General features: G+C 39.0%; 1 protein-coding gene across 2 annotated transcripts in view; it reads right to left on the bottom strand.

Moving 5' to 3' along the window:
- The window catches only part of KSR2 (kinase suppressor of ras 2), a 600,040-nt gene that overhangs the window by 40,040 nt on the left and 536,506 nt on the right, over window positions 1-23,494 (bottom strand). The gene's annotated exons all lie outside the window — the stretch shown is intronic.

The raw sequence follows: 23,494 nt of genomic DNA, 5'->3' as shown, positions 1-23,494 counted from the left end.
ATTAGAACTCTTTATCCAAAAATTATTATGTCAATGTTCAATATACTCCTTAATCTCTCACAGGAGATAATGAGTCAATCAGTGGTTTTCAAACCCAGGTCAATAACAAGGGAATATCAACAGGCATTTTATCTCAGTGTGCCAAATTGTGAGAGCACTGGATAACCCTTGTACACTGGTAGAAACAATTGGTCTTAGCAAATAGTAGCAAGAATAGCAATTTACCAGATGTTGAGTAGAATCACATCTTTAGAAGTAGAAAGGGTTTTTTCTGGGTCTAGGTATAGTTCATAAGAGGTAAGGTAAGATTTGAGTCTTTGAGTCTAGGTCCTCTGACTTCAAATTTTTTTGTCTTTCCATTAGACCACACTGCCAATTTCATTCTTAGCTGAACTCAGCTGAGCTCCCTTCCAGTAAAGACCACTTCTTTTTTTCCCCCTAGTTAGGCCTTCCTAGGGGTTTTGGGGAAACTGGTGTCTCTGTCCCCACCCTACCGTGGTACAATGATTCAAGATCTCATTCTGTGCCCAGAAGGGTTTGGTTTCTCTGTTCAATTGGAATTATCTTAACATTTTGATTTGAAACTTATTACTAAAATTATTGGCTAAGGAGGAAGCAAATCATCCAAATTCTACATATCTATTGCAGCAAATCTTTGAAGTTCACAAAACACTAAATAATTATATGTATATATATATATATATATATATATATATATATATATATATTCACACACATATGCATGTATATATGTGTGTATGTATTCACACACATATGCATGTGTATATGTGTGTATGTGTGTGTGTATAATATATGCATATATGTATGGGGGTGTGAATGATGAGAATCTATACTAAATGACTTGTTTCACTCCAAAACAGCACACCAGATCATTGGAAATTCATGGGCAATTGAACAGGAGATCCTTCTAATAAAATGAATTTGAGCCCAGTATAGTCTCCCAGTACAACATATGTGCAGTCAGGCACATATATAGTCTTAAAGGCTCTGTATATGATGGAAACAAAAGCTAAAGGCTCCTATGAAAAAGCCTCAGGGCGGTTAGAAAGCCACAGTTTATAATCTTGGACGTATTGGATGGTAGAAGAAGTTACTGATATGATTGCTTTAAAACCCAAATGGCCCAAATCCAAACATTCTGAGCTTCTTAACAACCTTTCTGAGATGCTGAAGAGGGCCATGCATATCCAACCACAAAGATAAAGGGTGTCTTGACCCTGAGAAGTGGGGTTACAAAGGAAGCCAGGGTGAGATCAAACAGGGACAATCACCTGAGGATAAAGTCTGGTTTTATTAAAAAAACAACAACAACAACAACAAAAACTCCAATTCAGGGCTTTCCCTTGATTTCCTATGTGAAAACCTCACCAGAATTAGTAGCATTAGTGGCACTGTTGATAAGATCCCCCCCAAAAAAGGAGGTACATCAATTGGATCATAAGGAAATGAGCATAATCTCTTATGTGTTCTTTAGACAGATACATATTTAGACCTCATCAGCTCTCATCTGGACTATTACATAATCTCATATCTTCCTGTTTCAAGTATTGCCTTGCTCCAATTCAGCCTCCAATCTGTGGTCAAAGTAATTTTCTTAAAATGTAGTTCTGCTCATGTTATTTCTATCTTCATTATCCTCTAAATGGCTCCGTATTACCTTCAGGATCAAATATTACCGCTTTTGTTTGATGTTCAAAGTCTATCCTAACTTGACCCTTTCCTATATTTCTCAGTTTTTTGCACATTGGTCATGTTTATAAATCCTATAGTTAGCCCCTAGTACTGCCCCACTTCCTTTTCCTCATCCATGATGCTACATTTTCAAACCGATACCTTTGCATTACCTGTTCCCTAAGCCTGGAATACTTTCTCTCCTAACCTCCACCATCTAGAATCTGTCATTCCTTAAGATTCAGTTCAAATGGCCTTTTCTACAAGAGCTTACTCCTGGTCCCCCACATCCCACCTAAAGCTGGCAGCCTGCTATCTTCTATCTATTGTATAGAAATCTTTTATGTGCAGGAGTTGTGACCTACCACCTTCTTTTGCAAATGCTATGATCCTACTTTTTCAGCAGCCAAGATACTGAAGATCTAGAAAAGAAAGCTCTTCCTACTGTTTCAAGTGATTCCACAACAGGAATGGATATGGTTCTGTCGTGGGATAACATTAAAGAAGTATTATTAGCTATTTTGCTACTACAAGGTAGTGTTGTGAACAGAGCTCTGGACCTAGAGCCAAAAACAAATTCTAACCAAAAGAGTTCCAAATTGATATAAGCTCACCACCTCTGGGAAGGAAAGAACTGAAGGCAGACAGGAAAAGATGGAGGAAAGGAGGGAGGAAGGGAGGAAGGAAGGGAGGGAGGAAGGGAGGGAGGAAAGGAGAAAGGAAGGAAGGAAGGAAAGAAAGAAGGAAGGAAGGGAGGAAGAAAGGGAAAGAAGGAAAGAAGGAAGGAAGGAAGGATGGAAGGAAGAAAGAAAGGAAGGAAGAAAAGAAAAAAGGAAAGAAGGGAAGGAGGGAGGAGGAGAGGAAGGGAAGGAGGGAAAAAGGAAAAGATGAAGGGAGGGAGGGAGAAAAGAAGGAAGGAAGGAAAGCAGGCAGGCAGGCAGAAAGGAAGACAGAAGGGAGAGAGGTAGGAAAGAAGGAAGGGAGGAGAAGGAAGGGAGGGGAAAAAAGAGGGGGGGGGGAAGGAAGAGAGGAAGTGCATTGCTCAACTAGAATTGGCCAACTGAAGATGAGCTTTTTCTGTTACTAGCTCTTAGCAACAGGCCTTATCCAGTCCTGAAGTATTTTATACCCAATTCACCTCTCTCCTAAATTTCAACCTATATAAGCACTGTCCTTTTTGTTCCTTCATAAAGTCTCCACTCATGTGAGTGGGACTCCATAAATCATCATTGGTTTCTAAATTTATGGTTTGTTTCTGACTCTGGTTCTAGCACTGATCATTTTCCCCATAGGATCAAATTAAGCAATATTTGTAAAGCACTTAACACACTATCTTGTACATAGTAAGTGCTTAATATATGCTTGTTCCTTCCCCTCTCCCTTCTGCTAAGGGTTGTTAGACTTTCCATCTGACAATTTCCTACAGATATTTTCTTCCCTCATAGAATACAAGGTCCTTGAGAGCTGGGGCCATCTGTTTTACTATTTGTAACTAGCACTTGACATAGTGCTTCGCATATATTAAGTGCTTAAGAAATGATTTTTCATTCACTCATTAATATGTTGTTTTATCCATAAATGTAAGACCCTTGAGGGAAGGAGTTCACTTTTTTCCTTTTATCTTCAGAATTTATCACAGCTTAATAAATGCTAATTGGGGGCAGTAAGATGACCCAATGGATAGAGCACCAGCCCTGAATCAGGAAGACCTGAGTTCAAATCCAGCCTCAGAGACTTAACACTAACTACTTGTGTGACCCTGGGCAAGTCACTTAAATCCCAAGTGGCTGGCAGAAAAACAATGTGCTAATTGATTGACTGATTGACATGCTAGTCAATAAGACCAAAAGAAAGCATTGTTACCACATAGAGAAATTTCATGTTGTTGGTATTACAGTAAGACATTAAAGAGATTTAACTTGAGTTAGACATGTGTCTGTTCTTGAACATGCCTTGTAAAAGAACTCATCCATTCTAAGGACAACATCTCCTCACTTGGTCCCTGAGACATAAAAATGGAAAGGATAAGTTTATGATTTGAATTATAGGATAATCTTGAATGTACACAAGTGTTTATTTCTTCAGGAATCCTCCGAGTTTTTCTTCATCTAATTAATATCTATGGTGGTTTTCCTGTGGGCAAAGAATTCTATAGGATAACCCCTTCCCATCCTCACCCAGCCCCTGCCCTGGGTAAGGCATCGAAGTGATAAAACAGAGGGAAGGCAAACTGAGTTGGATTCCCACAATCCCCTTGTCCCAAGGCCACTCAGTGCTAAATATGGGAAAACCCCAAAGCAAGCCTGGCCATCTCTAGTATGCATTAGCGGATTATATTGATGCCTGTGACTACCCATGGCAGAGGTGGGAGGAGGATGGGTTGTATAACCAATTAAAATCTAATCAGCATTTAAATTCCTGAAATGGAGCCTGTGCATGGATGTCACCTCCAAATCCTCCCACCAAGTATTTCTTTCTTGAATAACCACCTACACTCATTATAGGCTGGAGTTAAAGAGGAAAAAAAAATCTTCATTGCTGCAGTAAACCTGAGAAAACAATTTAAATAGGTTTCAGTATTCCAAGATGTTAACTTGATCTAGGTTAATGACAGTATTCTCTTTCTTTCCCCCTCTGCTTACATCCTCCCTTTTGATGGAAGCTGCTCTATTTCATCTTAGTATTATAGAACAGATGCATACAAAGGTAGAGCTGGAGTACGACTGAACAGACAATTATCGGGTGCCCATTGTATGCCAATCTCTAGAGCTGTCAGATTGATCTTCCTAAAGCACAAGCCTGATCATGGCATCCCCTCTCCCCCGCCACTCAGTAAACTCCAGTGGCTCCATGTTATTGGCAAGATCAAAAATCTTCTATTTGATAGGAAAATCTTTCATGTAATGTCCACTCCCCACTGTCCCCTTTCTATTCTTCTTACTCTTAACTCCCCTCAATATACCCAATGAGGATGGCTTCCTGAAACATTATATCTTATGTCTCCAGGCTTTTTTACTGCGAGTGTCCCTCATCCCTCTCTTTCTCCTCCTTTTTGACTCCTAGTCTTCCTGGCTTGTACTTTCTGCAAAAAAACCTCTCCTCACTGCTCTTAGTGCTTTCCCTTTGTTGATTATCTCCAATTTATTTTATCTATAGATTTTTGGACACAGCAGTTTACATATTGTGTCTCCCATTAATCTATGGAGTCCATGAAGGCAGGGACTTTTTTTCCCCTTTCCTTGTACCCCAATGCTTACTTAGTGCCCAGAACACAATAAGCACTTATTAAATGCTTGTTGACTTGAATTGCTAGAGATTGGGCTTGACACTTGGTGATACAGACAAAAAAAGTGCCTGTCCTTACGAAGCTTATATTCTACTAAAGATATCGAAGTATAAAACTAAATAAATACAAAGTATCTAAGAAAAGGAGGAGAAAAAGAAAGAGGGAGTGAAGAGGGAGAGAGGGGAGAGAGACAAAGAAAACAAGAAAGAGTGAGAGACATAGGCAGAGAGAGGAGACAGAGTCAGAGTCATAGACAGAAACAGAGACAGAGAGAATTACTAACTAGGGAAGGGGATGTTAAAAAATCAACCAAAAAACCTTTACTAAGCTCTGTGTACCAAGAGCTGTGCAAGGTACTGAGTATATAAAAACAAAATTTAAAAAAACAGTGCCCCTTCAAGGACATTACATTCTTTCTGGAGAATATAATATGTGAAGCAATAAGGTTCTCCACTACAATTTCAGAAGGGGAAAAGTTCAAGAACAATTTCAGAGGTCACTTAATAACAAAATAAATAAATAAATAACCACACAATCTCAATGAATGAGAACTGCTGAAGAAAAAACTGCTGCTCTTTTGGACAGCTCTAAAGATGTCCAAAGCATCTCCTTATAACAAGCTTAAAAATCCATCTCTTAGCAACTTCGGTTTTCCTAGATCCATCCTGAGGATGCTTTAACTTACCCAGAAACTCCCCACTTTTGCCTCTAGAAAGTCCTACCTCCCTTTGAAGCTCAGATCAAGCACTAGCTCTTAGATGGAGCCTTTGCTGCCCTTCTAGTCATTAGTGTTCTGCCTCACAGTGTAAGATCATTTTGTATTTAACTTGTATATCCCCAAAGTCATAGTGCAGTTTTAAGCTTAGAAGAAGGGCCTGCGATTTTTAGGACACTTTGTGAATTATCTTTGAATTATCTATGTTTTTCTTTCCACCTCCCATATTAAAATGTAAACTTTTTGATGGAAAGGATGATTTTTTCCTTTGCATCCTGGCATATAGCATGGTATCTGGCACATAGTAATTGTTTAATGAATACTTGTGAAGGAGGTAATTACTGAGTGAGAAAATTGAAGCCCAGATAGAGAAACTAGTTCATGCTGCCACAGATGATTTGTATCAGATACTTCTCTCTACTCTTGTAACTTATAGGGAGTTACTATGGATATCCATCCATTTTTAAACTTTCCATACGCTCCTAATGAAAATGACCAGTGGGTTGAGCATTTCTGTGTCTTTTGCGCTTTTCTAGGTCTGCAAAGGTCAAACAGAGGAAAGGATAAAGCCTGAGATCAATGAATCACAGAATGTGAAATTGGAAGGAATTTTGGAGGTATTGTATAGTTCAACTCATACAAGAATGTCTATTCTCTCCATATTTTCTCCTGCAAATAGCCATAAAATCTTTGCTTAAAGATTCTGGAAATGGGGATCCACTCTGGAGTGACATTAATTGCCAGGAGTTCTAATGAATCTCTAACATCAGTGATATTTCATACAAAGGATTTCTGGGGATGCAGTGACATGACAAATGGGAATTGGTGCTACCTGCAAGGCACAATTACAGCAATCCTGAGGGAAAAAAAAATAGAATTCCATGAAGAGTACCACTCAATAAGTACAAAGTACTTAAAATATGTTTTCATTCATTCATTAGTGTACAACATAAGATGGATATTGTCATTGTCATCTACACATCTTCTGTGTAGGGGAGGAGGAAGTGAATTCCAGGCATAAGAAGCAGCCTAGGCACAAGTGGGAGGGTAAGAGATGATATGCTAAGGTCAGGAGATAAAATGATAGAGACAGAAAAGGGTAACTGGGTGAGTTTGGCTGAAATAAAGAGAGAATGAAAGGAAGCAATGCTAAACAAGACTGGAAAGGCTGTAATATTTCACTGAGCAGTTTTTATGGAGAAGGCATTTGTTAGATAAATTGATGTTGACGTTATTGTTGTTGAGTCATTGCAGTCATGTCCAACTCTTCACGACCCCATTTTGCAGGGTTTTCTTGGTAAAGATACTGGAGTATCTTTACTTCAGTAAACTGGTTTTCCATTTTCTCCTCCAGCTTATTTGATAGATTAGGAAACTGAGGCAAATAGGGATAATTGGCTTGCTGAGGGTCACACAGCTAGTATGTGTCCCAGATCAGATTTTATGTTTTCTTGGCAGAGATGCCATTTTCTTCTCTATTTCATTTGACAGATAAGGAGACTGAGGCAAACAGGGTTCAATGACTTGCCCAGGATCAAACAACTAGTGTCTCAGGCAAGATTTGAACTCCTGAAGATGAGCCTTCCTGACTCCACTCCAGTGTTTTTTCCATTATACTACTTAGCTACCTTTGTAGGTTTTATTAATTGCTCATTAAATGCTAAGTGCTAAGTACTGAAGACTCAAAGACAAGAAGCAAGACTATCTTTATCCTTAAGGAGCTTAGTTCTTTTTTTTTTTTTTTTCTTTTTGCTGAGATAATTGGTAAGTTGGTAAGTGACTTGCCCAGGGTCACACTGCTAGGAAGTACTGTGTCTGAGGCTAGATTGAACTACCATCCTCCTGACTTCAGGGCTGGTATTCTATCCAGTGCTCTACTTAGCTGCTCTAAGGAGCTTAGTTCTAATGGGGAATGAGGGCATGGAGAAGGAAGCTAGTGTGGGATTTCCCTATTCTAGCTTAGAGTTGGTAGATGATATGTTCATTCCAGTCAAGATAAAGTAAGGTAAAGTAATCTATTAGAGTCTAGGTGGTTCAAGGAATGGAATCAAGGGTTCCTATAAGGAGGACATGGAGATGAGAGCTAGGAATGGCAAGGTGTAAAAATTTCCAGAAAATGGGGATCAAGTATGAAAGGGGCCACAAAGGTGAATAATACATGGTCCTTGACCTCAAAAGGCTTATAATCAAATATAGCTTCCCAAGGGGAATCAGCTGCCTCCCAAGATATCCTCCATATCTCTACAGGATAGATTACAAGCTCTAGGAACCTTGGCATGCAGCTTCAACTCCCTGGAAACTTGGCACATCATCGGGCCAACGCGGCCACAGAAGTGTGTTGGGTATTTACTGTAAATTAGCCTGAAAGTAGTTTTACTGGAACTGAAAAACCTTAACTCCTAAAGCATGGAAATATTTCATCTTTCATGGCCTCTATGGGGAGGAGCCACATTGCTGAACAGATGGTCAGCAACAGAAATGACTATGGCACTCCAAGCCAGGCTGGTCCAAGTGCCAAAACCTCATGGAAAGTGCAGGGAACCAGGAGGTGGAGGGCTGATGATAACAAAAACAACAACAAATAACATTTCAATAGAATTTTAAAGTTTGCAAAGGATTTTTTCATCTGTTTACTGAGAGGAGGAGAATGGCATAATAGATAGAGAGCCAGTTTTAAAGTAAAAAAGAGCTGAGTTTAGGTTTTATACTGGGCTAATACACTGGATATGTAGCCATGGATAAGTCATTTAGATTTTTTTTTTTCCTGAGGCAATTGGGTTTAAGTGACTTGCCCAGGGTCACAAAGCTAGGAAGTGTCTGTTACTAGATTTGAACTCAGGTCTTCCTGACTTCAGGGCTGGCGCTCTATCTAGTGAGCCATTTAGCTGCCCCAAGTTATTGAGATTCTTTAGATAATCCTCTAAGACCATAATAATTTGCAGAGAAAGTGCCAACTTACTTTGGGAGAAGTTCTACATATTTTTGAAATTGTATATTGCTTATGCCTCTCTCAGATAACAATGAGTAAAGTCAAGCTCATTGATGAAATTGAGACTCAGAGAGGTCTCAACAACAGAGAAGTCAGAGACTTATCTATGATGACACAGCTCATAAATATCACATATGAGATGTGAACCAGTTCCATCAATTGTTAGTTTCTCCCCCTTCCCCCCAAATGACCCTATGTTTATTATCTATGGAATGTATCAATCTGTCTGTATCTCATTCAATAATTCATTTGTTTATTTATTTATAGATGTACATATTGCCTCCTCCCAATGGAAGGCAAATTCCTTGAGGGCAGGGATTATTACATCCTTTGTTTTTGTATTCCCAGCAACTAATTTAGTGGAGGGTCTGTAGTAACTATCCAAAAAATGCCTACTGATTGATTTTGTTGCTGTTGTTCACTAATTTCAATAATGGCCTCATTTGAAGTGGGGGGGGGGGGAGGGGACAAAGATACTGGAGTGATTTTCTATTTCCTTCTCCAGCTCATATTACAGATGAGGAAACTGAGGCAAACAGGATTAAGTGACTTGCCTAGGGTCACACAGATAGTAAATTCCTGAGGTCAGATATAAATTCAGATATTAGGTCCATTGTTTTAAACATCAGCTATCTGCCCCTCTTCACTGATAGATAAGCTGTAACAATTCTAAGTTCATTATTGTATGGCATATGAGCCAGAGCTTATAGTGATTGAGCTTGGACCTAGAAGGTGTTCAGAAAAGACGAAAATCATTCTTTACTATTCAAATGTACATCATGAGTAATGAGACTAAAGGAAAATCCTTAGGAAAGGTCAGTGTCCTTGAGTAAGATTTAACTATGATTTCGAAGATCAAATTGCAAGCTGACCCAAAAACAGCTGGGTGTTGTGGTGAATAGAGTTATGGGACTGAAGACAGGGAAACCTGAGTTCAAATCCAGCTTCAGACACTTACCAGTTGTTGAGTTTCATTTAACCTCTGCCTCAGTTTCCCCATTTATAAAATGGGGATAAAAACAGCCCACAACTCTCATGGTTATTGTGAGGATCAGATTAGTGGAATATTTAGCACAGTGTTTAGCATACTGTAGGTATTTAATAAACGTTTCACAGCAGTATGGCTTATAGTCCCAGTGTTCCAGCAGGGACAATGTCACTCATTGAGTGTATTATAACCAAAAGATCAGGACCAGCATCAGACCTTAATAATTTTGGTTATTTCTAGAGTTGAGAGACAAGACCATCCAACACAGAGAACTTGGGTTATCTCCCCTTCTCAAAACGAACAGAAAGTTGAGGGAAGAATGAAGACTTTGCAAAGGATGCACTTGAATAGAATGGAAAGACTGCTTCTAGAGTCAGAAGACATGAGTTCATATTCCACTTCTGAACCTTACTAATCATGTGATCTTGAACAAGTCAAGTCAACAAGCAATTATTAAGTGCCTACTGTGTGTCAGGCACTATGTTAAGTACCAGAAACTTTTCTGTGCTTCATTATTTTTTGTAAATGATGAGGTGGAGCTAAATGCCTTCTAGGGTCCTTCCAGCCTTACATCCATGATCTTATGGCTTTAGGCAAATATTTCTTAATATCTCTGAATCTCATTTTCCTCTTCTGTAAAATGGAAGCCTGATGTCTAGGTAGCATTCAAGTGGATGAAGTATGGGGCCTTGAATCAGGAAGACTCATAGACTCATTTTCATGAATTTAGACACTCATTATCTATGTGGTCCAAGCAAGTCACCTAACTCTTTTTGCCTCCATTTCAACTTCTGTAAAATAAGAGCCCAGCAGCTAGGTGGTGCCATAGTGCCCAGAGTACTGGGAGGATCTGAGTTCAAATCTGACCTTAGATACTTACCAACTGGAAGACCCGGTTTGCCTCAGTTTCCTCATTTGTCAAAATCAAAGCATCATTTACAGGTGAGGAAATTGAGACAAAAAGAGATGACCAAGATCACAGAACTCATAAATATCCGAACCAGGACTTGAACTTAGCTTTTGCCAACTCCAAATATATCATTCTAAACATGATTCCACATGCTAAGGATGTTGAGTTTTAGATTTGTGAACCTAGGATCCAAGTTGTATAAATAGGAAAACCGAGGAAGGGGAAGTGACTTAGAAGGCACAAAGTCCCGAATCCTATCTCCCAATCCAACAAAGGGAGGCTGGCTCTGAATGTCACTCCCAGCTGAAAATAAAGGGACTGAAGGACAATGGTCTGGGATTAGAGACACTGGGGAGAACTTTGAAATATGGAAGACTTTAGAGATAACTTATTTTAAAGCCTCCTCAGCTGTCAGAAGTGATTGTCAATCCTTCTTTGGTGATAGACATCTCCTCAACCCCCTTACAAGACTACATTTTCCACAGACTAGAAACTAAAAACTACCTTAATTGTTCTCAATATATTTTTTTTTGCAAATAAATCACACTTAAAGTGACAATTCACACAGGGTATCGAATTCTACTCCCCCCCCCCAAGAGTGATATCAATCATCTGAACAATATTAGGAATGAATATCAAAGATATTAACCCTGAAGCTCTTGAAGTTATAATAAAAAAATGGCAGCTTAATGTTATATGGAATAGGAAATGCTAGGAAGAACATGAGAAATTTCACATACTCTTCCAGGCTCTGCATCTGAATAGCAAAAGGCATGACAGCAAATGAAGACATATGGGTAAAATATCCACTGACATTAAATAAAGGAAGGAAAGCAAGCATCCAAAAAGGGGAGGTAACAAGAAAAATGATAATTACCCTAGGGCAATCAAAATATGCAAAGCAGCAGATGTAAATCCTGAGGGAGCCAGTAGTTCCTAAATTGTTTATTATTATTATTTTTTATAATAGAGTCTTTCATTACTTATTCGCTGGCCTCCAATGCCACAGTCATGTTGAAGTAAATGCAGGAAAACAAATGGTGCTATGAAATCTGATTAGTCTTTGGTCCTGGGTAGCCATTGGATCAAAAGCTGGTTCAATCTGAACCCTGAGAACTCCAGGGGAGATTTCCAGATTCCCCATCTGTTCCTTCTGTCTTGTAGGTCTGCCCACCAGAGAAGCCAAAGCTACTATGATGGGGATTGAGTGGAGTTGACCATCTGGTCAAAGAACTATGAAACCAAAGCAGTAGCCAGACCAACCTTCCCATGAGCCAGCTGGTCTATGTGCAGGTGGAGTCAACACTTCCTAATGACTAGCAGAAACCATCCACAATGTTCCGTTCAAGGACCACCTTCTGCATGAGTCCTTTGCTAGTACCTCTCTTCTATCAGAATGGTTTTGTATTTCCTCTCTGTGCATCTGCTCTTATTTCTATGTACCTCCATAGAGAGATTGTGTGGTGGAATGGATAGAGATTTGGCAACAGAGTAAGCCCTGGGTTAAAGTATCACCTTAGATATATCCTGACTGCGTAAGCAATTGTGTCTCTTGCTAGTGTCCAGAGGGAGTTAGAGTTAAAAATGGAAGCTAGGCTAGAAAATGGCACTAGTTATTCATCTTGAAGCTAGGAGATACAGAGGATAGAGCAGTGGTCCTCCAACTTTTTAAATAGGGGGCCAGTTCCCTGTCCCTCAGACTGTGGGAGGGCCGGACTATAGTAAAAACAAAAACTTACACTCTGTCTCCACCTCTCAGCTTATTTGCCATAACCCAGCCGGCCGCATAAATGTCCTCAGTGGGCCACATCTGGCCCATGGGCCATAGTTTGAGAACCCCTGGGATAGAGCATCATCTTTGAAACCAAGAAGATTCATCTTCCTGAATACAAATCCAGCATCAGACACTTACTACTGTGTGACCCTGGATGAGTCACTTAATATTGTTCACCTCAATTTCTTCATCTGTAAAAATGAGCTAGAGAAGGAAATGATAAAATACTCCAGCATCTATGAATCCTCAAAAAGAGTCAGACATGACAGAAATAATAGTACACTATTCATCGAGCTTGTTCATTTCTTGCACTGGCCCCCTTGCATTTGCCATCAACATATGACATAGTCAAGTTATGAATCAGAGTCCTATTTCTTATGGCATCAAAACAGAGATTCATAGAATCTCCACACTGAGATTAGGAGGACTTGAGTATGAATCCAAACTCAGATACTTGCAAGCTGTGTGACCCTTATCAAGTCATTTAATTTCTGTTTGCCTCAGTTTCCCCAACTGTCAAATAGGAATCATCAGAACACAATTCTCAGGGTTGTTTGAAAATCCAGTTAAATAATATTTGTAAAGAGCTTATAAGACATAGGACTTGGCACATAGTGGATGCTATATAGTTCTTATTCCCTTCCCCTTTCTTCTCTACTTCAAATGTGAGCTTATTTACTTTTATTTTAGGCACGTGTCTAACATCCTTTTTTTTTTTTTAACTTGCTTATGCTGTACCCATTGAAGTGAACAACAATGAGTACAATAATGGAGAGGATGCCGAATTTGGAAAGAATGTGATGATGTGAATTTGAATCCAAACTTGGCCATTTGTGCTAACAGTGATTTTGAACAGATCACTCACACCGCTCTGGACATCAGTTTTCCTATTTATAAAATGAGGGAATCAGACAGGTAATCTCGAAGGTTTCTTTCGGTTCTAAGTCTATGATTCTTATGAATGGATTAGAAAGAGAGAAAAGGGCAGCTATAGAAAGGCTCACTAAAATAAGAAAGGACCTGGTGCCCTCAGAAGAACTGAGTTTTCATTCCTTTTATGACATTGTGTGACTATAAAAAAGTCATTTCCCCTTTCTGGGTCTCACTTATCTCCTCTAAGGAAGAAGATTGGACAAGTTCTAAAATGATGACCAATCCTAATGTTCTATGAAGTGATATACATTCAATAATCTCCCTACTCAACAATCTCCACTGGCTCCCTATTTTTCCTTTGTGGGGCATTTAGGGCTCTTTATAACCTAGCACCTTGCTATATTTCTGGTTTTCTGACATTTTACCTTGTGACCGATGACACTGGCCTATATGCTATTTCCCAAAATGCTCCATTTTTCATCACCGTATCTTTTCATTGGTTATTCCTCATATTTAGAGTGTTTTTTTTTTTCTTTCTTATGACCTCTTATTTCCTTGGATTCATTCCTTCAAGACTCAATTCAAATTTTAACTTTTGCAGGAGATTTTTCCTAATTCCTTCTCATCCTACCCTCCAATTGTAGCTGCTAGCAGCGCATCTTCTAAGATTATCTTCCATCTACTCCAGATATATATATATATATCCTATATTATGTACTTAGCTACTTAAGTGTTGTTCCTCTCAATTAGAATATGAGCTCCATAGGTCAGGGACCATAATGCTCTCTTTTTTGTATCCCTAGCCATAAACAGTGGCCAGAACACAGTAAAGTCTTAATAGAATAGATGTTTATTGACTATGAGGGGCTAAATAGAGAATCCTGGGGTAGAATCCAAGAACAAAATCTTACAAAACTAGATCTCTAGATCTTGAAGTTATTCCAAGAGGTCATGATTTCAAGCCAGAAAACATCTAATCTAAATAGCTGCTTATTCTCTTAAAGAACTCAAGGACTAGGGATTCTTGGCTGCCTGTGTCTCCAATAGCTCCTGGAATTTTCTCTAGGGAGATGCTGGGTTTTTATATTCAAAGAAAAAAGTGATATGGGCACAAACACAGCCTCCCTGGCTCCTCTGAGAAGCAGAAGCTTCTTTACTGCTCCCTCTCCCAAGCGAGTGCCATAATAATCCCCTGCCAATGCCCAAATATTTACAGTGTCTGGCTTCAAGTTGTGTTACAGGAGCCACTTCATAATGCTTTCATTGCTAGTTTCTAAAATACTAGGATTCAATGAAACAGATTCCCACCCTTCTCTTGTGCCTTGGAGGCCTTTTCAAACTGAGGGCTCTGTCCCCCAGCTTTTGTGGCTGTGAAGATAGATGCAGTGTTACAGCCAGCCTCCAGCTCGGGAGGGCCCTTAAATCTTTAAACACTTGAGGCTACAGACTGCTGGGACAGCCAGCAACTGCTGTCCTCATTCACTTTCTGAATGCCCCAGAAGAGTTTGACAAACTCTCTCTCATAAATACATATTTTGTTGCTGCTTGTTGTTCGGTCATTTTCATTAGCATCCAACTCTTTATGACCTCATTTGGGTTTTTCTTGGCAAAGATACTGGACTGGTTTTGCCATTTCCTTCTCCAACTCATTTTACAGATGAGGAAACTGAGGCAAATAGGGGTAAGTAATTTGTCCAGGGTCATACATTTAATGTCTGAGGCCAGATTTGAACCCAAGATTAGTCTTCCTTGATTCCAAGCTTGGCATTCTATCTACTGTATCACCTAACTGCCCTTCATGTGTATAGCTAGATAGACAGCTATATATATAGATATAGATATATCTATATAGAGAGATTATATATAGAGCTATTTATTAATATAGATATATATAGATATAGATGGGTATATACAGATATCACAACTCATACAAGAGCTTTCCTTAATCTTGATTAATTAATTTAAATTAAATTAATAGTCTTAAATTGGTATCCAGTGTTTCAAAGATGAATAAATGGTACCTAGGGTAATATTTTAATTTAGGCTATTTGGAGAATGGATTTCATCATGTTCCTTCTTTGCTCAAATACCTTCAATGGCTCCTCATTTCCTACAATGTATGTCTCTGGCTCTACAGGATGAAACACTTCAGAGTTGAAGGAGACTTAAAGCTATGGGAATTGAGGCCTGGAGAGATTATGGACTTGCCCAAATTCACACAAGCAGTAAGTCAAAGAACTTGAATTGTATCCCATGTCCACTTATTTCAAAACCAATGCTGTTTCTACCATGCCATGACAAGATAGAATGATAAGGACCTTGAGACCCATTCATATTTCTGTACTATTTGAAGGTTTGCCATGTATTGTTTTCACCATGATGCTCTTGGGCAGTGTGGATTTTTAGTCAGGTAGGAGGTTAGTTGAAATCTGACCTCCCTTACTTGTCTATTCTTGAGCACATTTCTGTTCCTCTCTGGACCTCGTTACGCCTGTCTCTACAAAATAAGGGAGCTGGACTAAATGGACTTTTTGCTGATCCTGAATCTATGCCTCCTTATGACAAAGTATCTTTGTAGCTCCAAATTCTTTTTTCTTAAAATAAGCATTGTGAATAGTATGGTGCCTGGAGCATAGTAAGCATTTGCTAAATGTTTGTTGACCGATCGATGGATAGCATTATTCCCATTTTACAGAGGAAGAAACCAAAGTCCAAAGAAATTGTCCCATGTTCATGTGAGTGTGCCAGGATTCGAATTCAAGTCTTTTGAATTTTAATTTACTATACCATGTCACCTCATTTAAAGTCTTATTTCCCAGATATTGTAAACATGGTAAGCTTCTAGGTGTAAGAGCCCTTTAGACATCAGACGTGCCATTAAAAGTTTTTGGAAAAGCCTTAAAAAAATTAAAATCTTAAGATAGCTAGGTAGCACATTAGATAGTGCACTGGTCCTAGAATCAGAAAGACCTGAGTTCAAATCCAGCCTTAGACACTTAACACTTAGTAGTTATGTAAATCTTAAAAAAAAAAAAAAAAAAAAAAAAAAAAAAAAAAAAACAATCTGAATAGCATTTACAAAATCCCCATGCCTGTGGTTCAGGGAGGTAATGCAATGGCTAGATTATGAGTATTAAAATCAGGTTAATAGGATCATCTATCTTGAATTATAAGGGACATTTTGAGTCATGTAGGCCAATCCTGTTATTTTACAGATACTGAATCCCCTTATTTTATAAACAATTCCTAATCCAACCCCTTTATTTTAGATAATGCACAGAGAGGCAATTATAACTGATATAAAACATAAGCAGAAATAAAATTCAAATCCAGGATCTCTGACCTCAAACCCTATTCTGTTTCCACTAAATGCTGGACCCAAGACCTTCATCTAATGTCAAATATTTATGGTAACTTGGATGATTTACTAAAATCCCTTCCACCTCTGATATTCTGCCAGTAGCTTAAAGGTACCTCTCTGCTCAGATATTCGATATTCTAAAGGTCCTGCCTCCTCTAAGATCTCTCCCTGCTTGAATATTCTGTATTTTAAGGAACCCACCAGCTCCAGCCTTCTTTTTCCCTGAAGTTTCTCTCTGCTCTGATCTTCCACCTTCTAAGAGGGCTGCCAGTTCTGACGCTCTTTGCTCTAAGTTTGTTGAAACAAGCTCTGGTCACCAGTAGCTGCAGTGACATGTGGCACCTCAGAGAGGTGAAGAAAAAGAAAATGACTGTTGAAGTCCATTCTGCACTGGCTTGTCCCAACTGTCACAGAAAGTTCTCATTAGAGCTGGGAAATGCAGCTCACCCTTTGTGAGATGGGATGCAATATGTGCCTGGGGTGTCAGATCCTGGAGAGCCCCAAAGCAATTGAGGAGAGATGAGCTCTTTCCTGGGGGGACTGCTTAAGGAATAAAGAGCAAAATTTGCCCATCAGGGTTCACACAGGGCATCCCAAGCCCCTCAGACAAAAGGCAACCAGAAGATCTATAGAGAGCTCTACTGAAACAGAAATAAGACTTTTATTTGGAGGAGCTGTCCAGCGTTTGCATAATGACCTTGATCTCCTTAGGGGAGAGAGAGTCATAACTAAGATGGGTGAATGGGGTTTGGTCCCAGGGGATGAAGGGAGTAGATGTGTGCTCTTGAGTGACTGCCCTCCCCACACGTCCCTGCTCTCCAGATATCATTGTCCTCTGTGCTATATTGTCTACTTCCTAGCCATTTTTTTTCTCCAAGCAAAGAGATTTTGACAATGGCTCTGAGGGGGAAAGAGTTTCAGGTCAATGGGGCTCTAAGGAACATGCCTCAATGGTTCCCCATTCCCTTTTGAATAAAATATAATTCTCTTTCTTTGCCATTTCAAACCCTTCTCAACCTGAGTTCAATCTACCTCATTTGTCTTATTTGTTGAATGTAACACGCTTTCTTAGGTAAGCACTCTATTTACATCCTTATATTCTTTCACATGAACTACTACATCAGCCTCCTTCCTGCCTAACATCTCTGCTTTAATTCTCAGCCCTCTCCAAATCCACTTGTGATTTTCCTTAGACACAGACTTGACTATGTCACTCCCCTACACAATAACCTGCAGTGGCTCCCTATTATCTCATGGATCAAATAAAATATCCCCATTACACAACTGGAGTCCTTCTTTCAAAACTGAGTTTAACCTACTTTTTCCAGGTGTATCATACATCACACCTCTTTACACCCTAGGTTCTAGCCAAGTTCGGCTAATTGATTGTTTCTATTACATGGCATCCCATCTTCTTTTTGAATACATGGATTTCCCATGGCCACTCCAACTCTTTGTTGTTCATCCTGGACCCCATCCCAACTACTTCTTAATTTATCTGGTCAATGTCTCTTCTATATGCCAAACAATGTGCTGACCCAAAAGAGGAGATTCTCAGAGACCTAGGAATCATTCTTTTCTGTTCCTATCTGTAAGATGAATACTCCTCCACCTTTCCTTGGTTTGCTAAATAAAAACAAGGAATTTTCCAAACAGATCTAAAGCAAACTTCAATCAGATGGTAATCTGCCATAGAAAATAACCTACAGCTATTTGGAATACAAGCTATTATCTCTAGTGGGATCAGTACCTCTAGTTTGAGAAAAAGGAGGCTGGAGAATATTGAAATATACAAACTAGAGAGATCCAAGAAAGAATCATGGGGGAAAAAACCCTGTACCCTAAAGCTTTTTTTTCTTTTTTTTTGTATCAAGGTCTAGTGAGCTGTTTTTCTCCTCTCTACTTCTTTTCCACCATGTGTTTAAATCTCTCTTCCCCATCCCTCAGCCCCCATCACACCATTCTCGTCTTCTTACACTTTATGCCATTCATGTGCAAAATCCCTGAGTTCAAATCTAGTCTCAGACTGTTACTGTGTGAATATAGTCGAGTCATTTAACTCAGTTTATCTCAGTTTCCTCATCTGTGAAATGAGCTAAAGGAGGAAATGGCAAATCACTTCAGTGTCTCTGCCAAAAGAGGTCATGAAGAGTCAGACAGAACCAAAGTGACTGAACAACCCCACATGTTCTTTTTTCAGTTGAGGTAAGCACCAAATAATGAGATTGATGTAGCCATCCAATATTGAGGTTCGGTCATGTGATGAATTCACAATGACTATCCTCTTTGACAAAAGGTAGTTTTATTTACGAGAAGAGATTACTGACAAAATGAAGAGGTACAATAGACACCAAGAAGGGAAAATATGAAATAGATTTGGGAGAGCATATGGTTACAAGGAAAGGGGTTTTTAATGATTGAAAGAACAAGTTCCCAAGTGGAACTTCCAATTAATCAGGAGAAAGGGAATATGCCATGAGGTAGGTGTATAATCCTAATTAGTAGGCTAAATCTTAAAAGGCATTTAGTACCCTAAAAGAGTTAGTTAACTATAAGAAGGAGAAATACACCATGAAGCATGCTGGGGAGATGAAAGGAAAAATACCAAGTAGCATGGGGGTGGAGGAGAAAGATAACATGGAAATGGGCTAACCCCAAAAGGGATTTAACTAAGGTGGTGTGGGCCTTATATTATAAGGGAAATTTAATATTGGGAGTTTAACATAACTTGGCCTTCTGATTGGATACAGTCAGATGGAGTTGCACAAGATCTCCACAGAGGTTGGACTGTAAGACTGAGTGGATTCCCATCACTGCTCTTGCCACAAGGAGTAATTTTATCAGTACTTCAGGCTCACTCTACCAACCCCACCTACTAACCCAGAACCTCATCACAGTAATACTGGTCTCTTTGCTATTCCTCTAGCAACACACTCCTTTTCTTTACTGGTGAATTTTTTTCTGGTTGTCCCCCATGCCTGGAATGCTCTCCATCCTCATCTGTTTCCTGACTTTTCCTTTCTATATTTTATGAGAAGCCTTTCCTGATCCCCTTTATTGATAGTCCCTTCCCTTTGAAATTAGTTCCATTTTCTACTGTCTATATATTGTTTGGGTGAGGGAGCCAGAGAATTTGGAACTGAACATAAAATTCAATAAAGAAAATAAAGGTTTTTAAAATTTTAATGTTAAAATTTATTTATTTTTTATTTTTTAAATTGAATTTAAAAAATAAAAAAGTATTTGCTGTTGTTGTTGTTGTTGTTGTTGTTGTTGTTGTTTGCTTTACTCTGTATTCCCAATGCTTAGCACAGTGCCTGGCACATAGAAGGTGCTTAAAATATTTATTCCCCAATTCATTCTGTTTGAAACATTGTCTGCTCCTTCCCAGCATGGTGAATGGTCTCTAGTTTGTGCCACAAAAGGATCACTTAAAGGAATGAGGAATGCTTAGCCCAGAGGTGAGCTGATGTAGGGAAAACATGGAACCTGTCTTTAAATAATCATTTGAAGGCTTATCATGGGGAAGGAGGATTGGATCTATTCTGTCTGTCCTTTTGAATGCAGAACTTAAAGCAAGGGGTGGAAGCTATTAAGAAGAAGCTTCTTAACCAATAGAGTTGACTAATAGTAGTGTGGCTGCTTGTGGACATTGCCAAGCAAAGGTTAGATGAATTAGGGCTATTGTAGAGGGAATAATTATTTAGATGAAAGCCGAACTAGATGGTCCTAAGATCCCTTTTAAGTGAGATTTCATAATTCTTGCCATTTATAGAACTGTCTTGTTGGATGTTTTACTGCTGTTCACCATTCTAATCTATGGTAGCCTCCCCCTACTAAAATGTAAACTCCTTGAGGGCAGAACAAAATGCCCATTTGCAGTTGTAATTCATTTGAAATGTCAAGATACTAAAACAAGGCTCCAGACCTTTCCTTCTAGGTTGTGTTAGCTCAAAAGACAATTATTTCCTTGGAATCTTTAAGTGTAGAAAAACTTGCCTTTAAACAAATTTCTATATATACTTTTCCAAACTTCACATGTAAAGCCATAACACAAAGCTCCAAGAAGAATGCCTTAAGATGAATCTATGGTCTTCTAACCAAATGAACCTAGGTTCCAACTTCAAAAATCACCCTGATGGAAGATCATGTATCATAGACAGCGGCAGTAAGATTGTGAATTACATCAGTGCTTTTAGTTCAATCTTTAGGAGCCCAAAATTGGTAACTTAAGTGGGGAGGGCCAGGATTAGGAAAATCAGAAAAGCTAAGTAACTTTTTCTCAAAAGGTAATCATCCTGAGATAGTGAAAAAAAAGAAAGAGAATCAGGAAATAACTAACAATCATGTGGGTACAAAATTTTGTTCTTATCATACTTCCTTTTCCTTTCTATTCCTTTCTCTGAATATAAATTCTCTGACAACAGGAACTATTTTTCATCTTATCCATGGATCCCTCCAACTTAGTAAAATTCCTCATAAATGATTTTTTTAAATTAGATCTATGATTTGATCTAGTTAGGGGACCATGAGTAAAAATACCCGTTCCACTGATGTTGGTCATTTTTTGTTTGTTTTTTTTTTGTTTTGTTTTGTTTTTATTGTTGCTTGGACATGAGAAAAGAAGTAAAATAAGTATCTGGCATATAGTAGGTGATTAACAAATGTTTGTTCTCTTTCCCCTTTCCCCATTTGTATTCTTAATACCTAATTTTTGCCTAGGGACATGGTAGGGCTTTATAAATACTTGTTTATTGATTGGTAAAGCAGATGGACTTGAACTCAAGTGTTTCTGTTTTTGAGACTAGCTTGCTGCCCACTACCCTATGACTACTTCTCAACTCACACACACTTAGTATTGTTGATAGAGTGGTTGTTGGATGGGATTGAAGTGGACTCGGTCTCAATATATTCCCATTTTGATGGGAAACATTGGGGTGACATTTTGTTTGACCCATGAATCAGAGATCTTTCATAGATCACTAATAAAAGATAAGGTGGGTGTTGAGGCTGAAAACATCAGCAGAAAGGTTTCTGTGCCTTAGTGAAAGGCATCTTTGTATTTTTAAAAGCAATCCATGTGGCTCATATCCTCTGTGAAGGAAACTTAAAGTTGAGGAAGGTATGGCAACCTAGAAGGTGGCTGGAGTCTGCCTACGCAGCACAGAGACCTCCAAGGTGTGGGAGTATAAGAATGGACCCTGACACAATCAACACTGCTCCAATCCTATGATTCATTCTTTGGTGTCTTCTACTAGTAACTGAGTAACTCCCCCGGGCCAATTAAGCCAGTTATGTGGGTTCCTCTGGGAAGAAGAGAAATTCACAGAGATAAAGAAAGAAAGTAAGAAACAAGAGACCACCAAAGTGTGGGAGAAAAAAGACCGGAGGAAGACGGGAAGTCAGTACATGAAAAGGTTTCTTTACCTTGGGTAAATAGTATCTTAGCTCTACTGACTTTGCCTAGCAACATCTTTAAATATCTCTCAACAATCTCATTGGATAGTTCCAGTCTGAAGTAAATTGTTCCTCTTTTAAGGTACACAAGGAAGGCTCTAAAAGATCTTAAGAGAATCCATCAGTATTTTCCAGGAGATAAAGATCCACTTTCTTGGGGATGGATTTTGGAGGAGAGGTTTGGTTTCTCCTTGGAATATGGCCCCTTCTCCAAGCCCATACATAATCCCAAATACCTCTCCTTCTCTATGCACTCTGAATCCATGAGCATTTTTATTTAGCCATCTTTCAAGGTGACAGAAATGATTATTTCTCTCTTACATTGATAGCCAATTGTTAAACTGGGGATACCCCAGTCTTTTTTCCATGTCCTATTAATTTGTCCAGTCTCTCAAGGACAAAGCTAATTGGAAATAGGATTAACATTCTCCTCATTCTAGGTATTGCTATTTCATCCAATTAAATCAGGTTTCTAATGAAAAGTGATATTTTCTTCTCAGGCTTGAGTGGGAGATAATTTTTTTGAATAGATTACCCAAGGCTGAGGGTAACTTGGAAGTAAATGACATAATCAAGGTTCAGGTCCAGCCCTAGAGAATATTCATTCTTTCATTAATCATTAACTACTCAGTTGACTGCCACCCTCAGGAACACCCTTCTTCCAATGAGCATTATGAGCCGTGAGCCTACCATTAAGATTGTCTGGTCAAAGAGAAAGATGGCCGAATGACCATCCTTTTAAGAAAAAGCTGGTATTATGAATAAAATGATTAAAATTATGCCTTCTGAACCTTTTAAAATGCCACACCGGCTTATTTCACAATTTTCCTCACCTTACTCTTTAGATCATAAAATAATATATCCCTATGAGGAACTTTCGTGGCTCCCTCTTTGAGAATAAAATCCACATTCCTCTGTATGGCTCCAACTCATAGTAAGCCTTTGCTTCTGTTTTCCCTCCATCCCATTTTATCTCCTGTCTCTGTGGCTTGGCAAAGGTTTGTCCCTCATGTATGGGATGCCTTCTTTTTTGCTTTTGCCTCTTGTTATCTCCAGCTCCCTTCAAGGTAGCTTCATGTGGAGAGTAGATCACTAGACTTGGAGTCAGCAAGACTTTGACTTGAGAGTCGTATGGCCCTGGGCAAGTCATTTAATTGCCCTGTGCCTCAGTTTCCACATCTGTCAAATAAGGAGTTTGGACCTCATGATCTTTAAGATCCATCCCAGCTTTAAATCTTTGAATACCAGGTTTGCTACTTCTGACTTGTGGGAGCTTCTCCAAATGGTTTGACTTCACCAAGTTTCTGTTTTCACCTCTATGAAATGAAGGAGTTGGATTCATAAGGTTCCTTCCAGCTGGTAAATTCTTTAATATGAAGATTCAACTCAAATGTAGTCCCTACAGGAGACCTTTCCTGATTTTGGCTATCACTTAGGATAGTGTCTGGC

This window comes from Sminthopsis crassicaudata, chromosome 1, assembly GCF_048593235.1.
Source record: "Sminthopsis crassicaudata isolate SCR6 chromosome 1, ASM4859323v1, whole genome shotgun sequence".
Classification (NCBI taxonomy): Eukaryota; Metazoa; Chordata; class Mammalia; order Dasyuromorphia; family Dasyuridae; genus Sminthopsis; species Sminthopsis crassicaudata.
Note: the sequence above shows the minus strand (reverse complement) of the source record. Positions and strands in the feature narration are given on the sequence as shown.